Genomic DNA, 9,578 nt, shown 5'->3' with positions numbered 1-9,578 from the left:
TGACAAACTAGGTAAATCTTTATCATCTTTGAAACGATCTTAGCTACTAGAACTTGATAGGACAGATGCCTTATGAATGTGAAATATGTATGAATTTTATTCATAATCAATGTCTATACACATTTGAATTACATTCTCATTATGGTCCTCAATTATATTTTTCTTCTGGTTATACATTACTGTTGAAAATAAAGCTAAATTATGTTTTTGATAAAACAATTAGTTAAAATACTCAGAGAGATATAATTTAAGAAAAGGTCTAGGGGCAGTATTTTGTTAAAATTTGGCCAGCACTTAACCATCAAAAGAAAAATAATTAATCTTACACTATTAGATATCATCTCACACAATTGAAAATATTGATGATGACTAATTGATGGCTAAACATCACAAATTCTGCTATCCCCCTAACACTTCTCATAATTTAATTCGTATATTTTGTGATTTAGAACTATCAAACATGAATATTATATTGAGCTATTATATTTGCGTGTGTTAATAAATATTTAAAATAAAAAATATTTTTTAATATATTTTAAACATACTTAAATATTATTCTGTGTTAATGTGTCTAACTTTATTATTTACATATATTATTATTGAAAAGATTTATATGATTAAAAAAGACATTAAAAATATTTATTAGTATTTATTTTACCTACTTATTATTATGCTATAGATTTCACATTTCATAGATACATTTCAAAGAAAAACAATAGAAAAGGTTCCCTTTCTCAAGTGACAAGTAGTGTGTATATTTATGACGTACACTTACATAAATACGGGATACGATATGACACAAAATATACTGATACGTAAATTTTAAAATCTTACATGATACAGGAACATGCATACATATAAAATATAAAGTATTTTTTAAATAAATTGTAATGATATTTTAATATTTTATTAATATTAAAATATAAATTAAAATTTTAATTATTTTTAATATTTTATTTTAATTATATCAAGTATTTAAAATCTTTTTTGTTTTAATAAATAATTATATATACTATATCTAAATTTATTTTAAGAATATATGTTAAAAATAAGATTGGACACGCTGACACGTGATGGTATTTAAGTGTGTTCAGGCGTGTCCAAAAATTTTTTTTATTTTTTATTAAGATACGGTTTGACACAACAGACACGTGTGTCGGACGAGTGTCGCACGGACACATCAACTTAACTAAGACTGAAGTGTCCGTGCTTCATAGGTGTCTATAGTCCAAGTAGTTAAAACTTAAAATTAAGTTTGAAGCTTTTTTTTTTTTTTTTACCAAAATGATGTGAAATATTTGAAATTTTAAACTACAAATTAAAGTTTAATTTTAATGTATTAATCGTGTAAAATATTTTACACAGTCGTGCAATTACATTTATTTTTTGGATGACTATATATTCACGCATTTAGTGTAAAAAATAATTACTTTTTACTAATATAGTGTTTTACGTAATTAGATTAGCGTATAAAACTATTTTTGGTTATGCATCAAAATTAAATTCCTATAAATTATTAAAACACGGATGAGTTACAGCAGGACAGAAATTGATAGTAGGTGGAGCAAAGTTCATGGTAAGTGAACTGGCAGATCATCATAGACATTAGAGAACAGAGGGTGAAATAAAAATAAAATAATAAAAAAATAAAAAGAAAGCTTAGCATGAATAGAGATGAGTTCCAATGTACAACAATGAGTCAGCACAATGTTGGCTACTCGGCTTCATTCGCTTTCAACAGTAACTATAGCTGGGAATGAGGCATCGTCTCCACCACAAGTACATCCTTCAAATAATAATGACATTAAATCATATTGACTTTAGAACTTAAAATTTTGATTGATGAAAAAATGACAAACACTTCTCTTGTTTCAGAGAAATGTTTAAATAATATTTATATAAATTAGTGATAATAATTTAGTTGATTCAAACAATAATATAAACTATATTTATTATTGCATTAAATTTTATTATATAATATAAAATATTATTAAAATGTTGTTATTTTAATTTAAGATGGTGTATTATATATATGAGAGAAGAAAAGTGTTAAATGTTGTTGATTAATTAATGATGATAGAGGAGATCTTAAATTCAGTAGGATTACAAGTAACGTAAAGTGTTGCTGAAAAGTGTAGACAATGGAGTTTCGCTTTTCATGGCGAAAAGATTAAAGGACAAAAGTATGGGACCATATTACAAATTTTCATTTAGCAAGAGACGTGTGCAAATTTTTTGTTGTTGTGATTGATATCTCTTAATTAACAATTTAGCATGCCTTGAGTTGATGGCTGTTCTTCCCTGAAAACACGAAAAAAAATAACTACAATCTTTTTTTAAATATAAAAAAATTTTAAAAAAATAAACATAAATAAATTAATTTAAATTACATTTTTTAATTTTAATGATAAAAATTAATTTAAAATAATATATCATATTATTTTATTCTAAAATAAATTGAGTCCCACCAAAACGAGTGCACGTTTCTCGTCTGCTATCGTGAACGCCAAATAAAGGCCCCACCTACATTGTCTTGCTCTATGCCTTATATATTCTTGTTGAATCACGTGTCGTCCTTTTCCAAATTTTAAATTTCATATAATTCAGGTATGATTTAGATGAATAGACATTTTAGTTTTTTTTTAACGGGATGAAGTATGTTTTCTGTTTTTGGTGTTTTTGAATTTTTTTAAAAAATATTTTAAACGTTTAATTTAATTTAATTTTATTTTTAATGTTTTCAATAAATTTTAATTTTATCTATGTCATTAATCTTTTAATAGTAAATCGTCAATTAAACTTTTTTTTTAATTTTATCCCTAATTCTTATCATCATTTTTCTCTTTTCATCGTTGTTATTATTATTATTATCTTTTTTTATAGTCCAAATTTCATCTAAATTCTTACAAAATAATTTACAAATATCATACAAATATTATATATCATTACAATTATGACTCCTATCCATTTTACAGAATATAAGAATAAAGACGAGAAAAAAATTATAACTATATAAATAATCAAATGTGCATAAAAAAATTTTATAGGCTACTTCGTCCATCCTAAAAAGAAAAGTCTGTAAAGGTGAAAAAATAATCACACAATCTTATTAGAATAGTTTAGAATTGTTATAAGAAGATATATAAAAAAAAGTTGTTTTAACCATACTACTGAAGTAATCATTGCTCGTCTTATGAACTTTTTTGAAAACAGTTAATTATCCAAAATTCTAACTCATATTTTTCTTATAAAAATCTTAAAAATTATCTAAAATGTATGAATGACCAACATATTCCAAACATAGGTTCATTAAATTTATGCTAAACCAATTTAATTTTTAATATTTTACTAAATCTCAAACACAAATCAATCACGAATACTTCAAGTAAGCATCCTTGTCTGAATGTCATACATATCCAGGAGGACCAAAAAAGGGATTCTAATCTTCCATCGTCTCTCTTGAGGCGATTTTACATTTTCAGGAGGAATAAAAAAAGGAGATCCTCTCCTTCCACTATATCACTGGAGTCACAATCTTATATATATATATATATGACTGGGATATAGTGCTCATACACACTCATGGAATATAGTGTCCAACGTAGTTTTCAATCACATTCACAAGCATAGTCAAATTTAATCCCAATCATAATTAAACACCTTTTCTTTTTAAGGATCATACTTGGCCTATATTCATTCAATATTAAAATATATTTAGTTTACATCTCGCCAAAAATCACTTTTATATCTCATTCGATAAAAAATTTTACTGTCGAGTGTGTAAACCATTTAAAAACTCATTTCATAGAATTTATCCACGCTCATTTCAAAGCTTACAAACCAGTTTTCAAACATCATATAAGTTTACAGGGGATTACAAATTTGCTGGGAAGGCAAACACTAAAAAAATAGTTCTTTCAAAAGAGCAGGACGTGTGTGCACGCACAGATCAGAACCAATTCTCGACAGGTGCGTATGCATCACCCTGTGCATACGCATAACCTCCAACACACTCCTGTCTAATGCGCACGCACACCTCTATGCGCGTGCATACTAACAAAATTCTAAAGTTCAGTTTTAAAGCCTAGTTTTCAATCGTTTCACAGTTTTAGTCAGAAATTATTTTTTACCCAAAAACTTAGCACTTTTAAATAGACTTCTTTTCAAATTTATCCTTTTAAAAACAAGTTAAATCCTTGTTTCATCCTTTAAAACTTCACTTTTCGTACCTCACACCATTCAACACTTTTCCTTAAATCTTTTTTCTTTAAAACTAATATCACTTTTGTAATATTTTTCGAAAACTCCAAAACAACTTCACATAAAACCATCTATCTTTTCTTAAAACTAATTTTCTCTTAACCAAAATTTTTGAACTAACTTCAAAACTATTTCAAGTTTAAACCTCTTTTAAAAGACTCAAAAATTATTTATTCTTAAATCAATCACTTAATTAAATCCAAACTTATAGAAATTTCGGCAATACTTCCCCTAAAACCCATACTTTACCATCCTTCAAAGGTTCTATCCAAACCACATTTCTCAACCCTTCTCAACAATTTCAAAACCAAACCATTTTTCAATATAACATATAAATCATATTTTCAATACAAAATCATTTTTCTCAGTATAGATATACAAATTCTATTTTCAACATAAAACCACTTTTCAATATATACATCCAAATCAACTTTTATTAACTACCACATGCCAACTCAATCAATTAATAATTCAATCAAATAAACAGTCATATTCATTTAAAATAAACCAGTCAATCCATAAGACTCACATAATCATCAAATATATATTTTTCGCATCAATGTCAACTTATGACAATTCCGTAATATAAAAAAAAGTGTTAAGAAAAAATCCTTAACTTAAATAGTCGAAATCCATAAGTCATAAAATGCATCAAAATCCTTATTCTTTTGCCCCGCAACAGCAGTAATTACAACCATAGTTCCATATTATTTTTGCAGCAACAACAACAATTTTAATCGCGACATGCAATAACTGGAACTCAACCCTACGTTACTAAAACCTCATCATCTTTAACAAACTTATAACAGAACACTCTTACACTAGCGATGAGAGTTTTCAAGGCAAAAACGACTTACTGCGGCTAAAGAGAAATAAGACAACAGAGCGGCAGTAGCTCTGGCTATGTTTTCTAGCAACCAAAACAGTGACGAGGAACCCCGACAGCGATGAAGTAGCAACAACAACGGCATACCAACTCCTCTCACAACTCTTTCACACATGCAGCAGTGACGGCTTCCTCCAATGACGATCCAAACAGTGACAACGGCGACGGAGACAACGGTAGCGGCAGCATCACTGTGACCACCCACCACCGTCGAATTTCCTCCATCTTTGCGGGATGTCTTCCTCTCCGCGCGTCACAATGGTGATGAAGGCACATCAGCGACATGGGCTTCGGCGACGACGGCTTGGCGGCGAGACATCCCTCCTGCGACAGCGGCCCAGCTCCAGCGACGACGATGGTTCTCCATGGATGGCAGCGACAAGCACAACAGTGAGGGGCTCGTCCTTTGCAGCGTGGTTCTCTCTCTCAGCACCTCCTTCCGTCAATCTCTCTCTCTCTTTGCGGTTATGTTTTCCGACGGTGACACGACAATAGCGGTGAGTCCAGTGTTGTCGGCGCGGTCTCCTTCTCCCTCCTCTTTCTCTTCTTCCTTTTTCCTTCCTTATCTTCTTTCTGCGTGGGTGTGTTTGTGTGTGTGGTGTGATCGTTGGTGAGAGGGTGAGTGGAGTGAGGGTGGCAGCTGTGAGTGAAGGAGTTAGGATTAGTGTGTGATGAAGTTAGGATTAGACTTTGTGTATGAAATTGAAAATTGAGGTTTGGTAGAGCAAAAATTTTAATAAAAAATAAAAAGGTACAGTAATAATTTAAAATCAAATTAAATACAAAATAATTATCTTTAAAATACCATTTAATTATCAACGTGTAAATTATTTTCAAATAAATACTAATTCAATATAAAAATTGGAGATAATCAAATTAATTCTCCTTTATTTATAAAATAAGGTTTAAAGTTTAAATATTCAAAATAAAACATATAAAATTTTTATTATTTTTTAATTACTAAAACTTTAAATTATAAATAAAAAATACTCGATTACTATAAAAATTATGCGTGCTAATTAATTTATAGCTCAAAATCTCATGCTTAACTTTAATTACCTTTTTTATAAATTTTTAAAAATACAAATCGTATATAAATATCAATAAATTTCAATTAGCTCATAATTTAATTTCTAAAATTCAAAATTTTATTGTACAAATAAAATTTTTTATCGACATCTTTACATATAATAAATATGTTTCTATAATTTCGGTTTTCATGTTTTAATGTTATTAATAAATGAGTCTTTAATATATCAAGTTGAGAGATATTGTGAACAACTAAAAACAAATTATATATATGATTTATTATTTATTTATTAGCATATTCTCTAAAAGTAGTCAACTTATTATGTATGTAATATTATTGATCTACTGCACAAGTTGCATGCAGAAAATCATGGCTCATTAGGTGTAGGTTACTTTCAAAAGTGTCTTATGTGATTTAATTAGCATCAGAAAGTGGAAATTTTTAATTAGACAGGGAAAGTGATTTGAGTTTGACACTTTGATTCATTCATATCAACTAGTTAGAAAAAGGTAGTTAAATTTCATCATCAATAACGGTACATATATACAGTACATACATATACTCATTGACATAATTATATACTATACTATATATACTACTATACTATACTATATAATTATATACACAATACTATATATACTACATATACTCATTGACATAATTATATACTATACTATATGGCATATGCTTATATACCCTGTTTTCCTATTAAAAAAGGAAGTTAATCAGTCCAATAGTTCTATATATAAATAATAAAGCGGCGTATTTATGGACAAATTTCCCACTAGCACGTTCGTTATTTATGAATAAATAAATTTTGATCCGTCACTTTATAATTTAATTTTATTTATTATTATTCTAAATTTATAACAGATTATTTTAATAACTATTATTTAATTTAATGACCAATATCATAACATTAATTCTATATTTATAAAAAATACCTATTTCTATATTTTAAGGAGAGAGAACATGATAAATTTTATAACATTTTATATTCATAAAATTCATATATTTCTTAAGTATTTATTGACTTGAATATCAAAATATTTTTTGTAAGTATTTATTCACTATATTTTTTAGCATCCAAATTATATACTTTATAAAAAACAAGGCGACATATTACGGTTAATTTTTTGGATATTACAATCGAAAGAATGTAATACATTAATATTACACTAATTTGATGTAATGCATTGATAGAGAGTTTTCAATGTCATAAAAAATTGTGATTTACGATTTTAGAAAAAGACAAAAAAATTGTAAAAATAAGATTAACTATTTTAAGTAAGACAATTTTTTTTTTCAAAATTTCTCTAACCATAAAATCGTTACTCTCATTTTCTAAGTTAGTTCTAGCCATTGATCCAAAACTTTCTAGTTATTGTTCCTCTTCACTCAGATCGTTGGTAACGATTTTAAACAAATCGACACTAACGATTTATTTAAAACCAATTATGAGTCCCATAGTTAGGCATTACATACCCAAAACTTCATTTATACATATTACACAATTATAATAAACATATAAAAAATAATTAGCGACATATTACAACAGCGCAAGAATATTTCAAAAGTTCATTCAAACAAAAATTAAATAAAAAATATTTAAAAAAAGGGAAAAACAGCTGCATGTGGTGGGATGAGTGGTGCACAGGTGTAGTAGAAGACAAGAATGATGAGTTGGTGTGTACGGCATGTGATAATAAGAAGCATTGATATTGACCGGATTAGATTCCATTTGATAGCAGTCCTTATTAATTGCTTGTTTTTCTTATCGATAAGATGCTGCGCCTATTGATCAGTCCTCCCGCGCCATTTGATTTTTATACATCACTTTGATTATTCACTAATTAATTAATTAATCACTAATTGGAGTTGATGTGATGTGAGAGCCTTCCAAGTAGCTCTTGTGAGTTCAATAGCCACCATTCATTCACTGAAACTTGCATTGCAGAATTTTCTTGTGTTGGCCCCATTACAATAATTTTCTCATGGATTAATCAACAAGCCGACTTTAAGGATGAGAAAAATTGTGCATGTCTGTGTTTATGAAAATTCTATGCACTTGTGTTTAAAATTTTGAATTTTGTTTGCCATGATGAGTGTCGCATTCGTTGAGAAATTAACTAAAATTTAAAAGTATATGGTTTTTGTGTTAAAACAAATTGAAATTAAATAAACAGAGTTTTTTTAATTTGTTTTAAACTTTATCCTGATTAAAATATTTAAACAATCTTAACAAACAGTGTTTCATTAGCTAAACTTATTAAAATAATAAAGGTAAAATTGTATGGTGCAATTCTGGTGATATTATTACAAGTACATAGTATGTACCTAGATGCATTTAAGAACTATGTTCGGAATTCGGATGTGGCTAGTGAGTTGCGACAAAAATTGATAACTTATTATAGATCATGCAAGTTGCAACTCTTGGAGGGTTTAGTCTTAAGTGTGCTTTGATCAGTTAAAAGGTAAAACTCGAATAAAATGATTAGCAGACAAATTATGATAAATAATACTATATATTCAAATTTTTCTATTAATTAAATTTAATTAAATTGATTTAATATAATAAAAATTACTTATAATTACTATTATTTTAAGTTTTATTATTTAATTTAGTTAGATTTTATTTATAAAAAAATTTAGATGGTAGGAATTATAATGATTTATATATGATTACTACTAACACATGTTTCTGGATGACCTGATGAATGAAATCCAATTAAACAAGAAAGTTAGCAAAGTAATTACGCCAACAACACCACTAATATAAGGGAAAAAAAAAGAATCTAAAGAGCCTTTTTTATAGAATATTCCCTCTACCTATTTGGATACTGTACCCGAAAAGCAATAAAGCTTTTGCTAACTGAATATGCAGAATTATGAGTGTTTTTGAGTAAAGCAGATTTATTTTGATCGAATGGATGCATGAGAATTTGGTTATAACTAGAATATGTATCTATGAAATTCAAAGTTTGATAATCTGATACATTGTCAATTAGGCAATCAATAGAAGATAGAGAGTACGCATTTTTGAGTATGTTTTGTTGAGATCAGTGAAACCAACACACATATGTTATTTACCATTTTGTTTTTTTTATTATTATCACGTTTGTCAACCAAGTGGTGAACTGAATTTTTCTTATGAAACCGGCATGAAGTAGCTTCCTGATTTCCTCCAAGGAGGCTTGCCTTTTTTCGTCTCTCCAAGTTCCTTTTTTTATGAGTTATAGGCTTTATTGATGGGTCTAGCGCCAGCTTATCTGAGATAACCGAGGGATCAATTTCCAGCATATCAGCAGGTGTCCAAGCAAACAAATCGGCATGTTGGGACAAAAACTTTTAGAACCTGCTCTTCTCTTCGAGGCTGAGAGTTGTACCTACATAAGTAAATTT

This window comes from Arachis duranensis, chromosome 3, assembly GCF_000817695.3.
Source record: "Arachis duranensis cultivar V14167 chromosome 3, aradu.V14167.gnm2.J7QH, whole genome shotgun sequence".
In the NCBI taxonomy this organism is placed as follows: Eukaryota; Viridiplantae; Streptophyta; class Magnoliopsida; order Fabales; family Fabaceae; genus Arachis; species Arachis duranensis.
Note: the sequence above shows the minus strand (reverse complement) of the source record.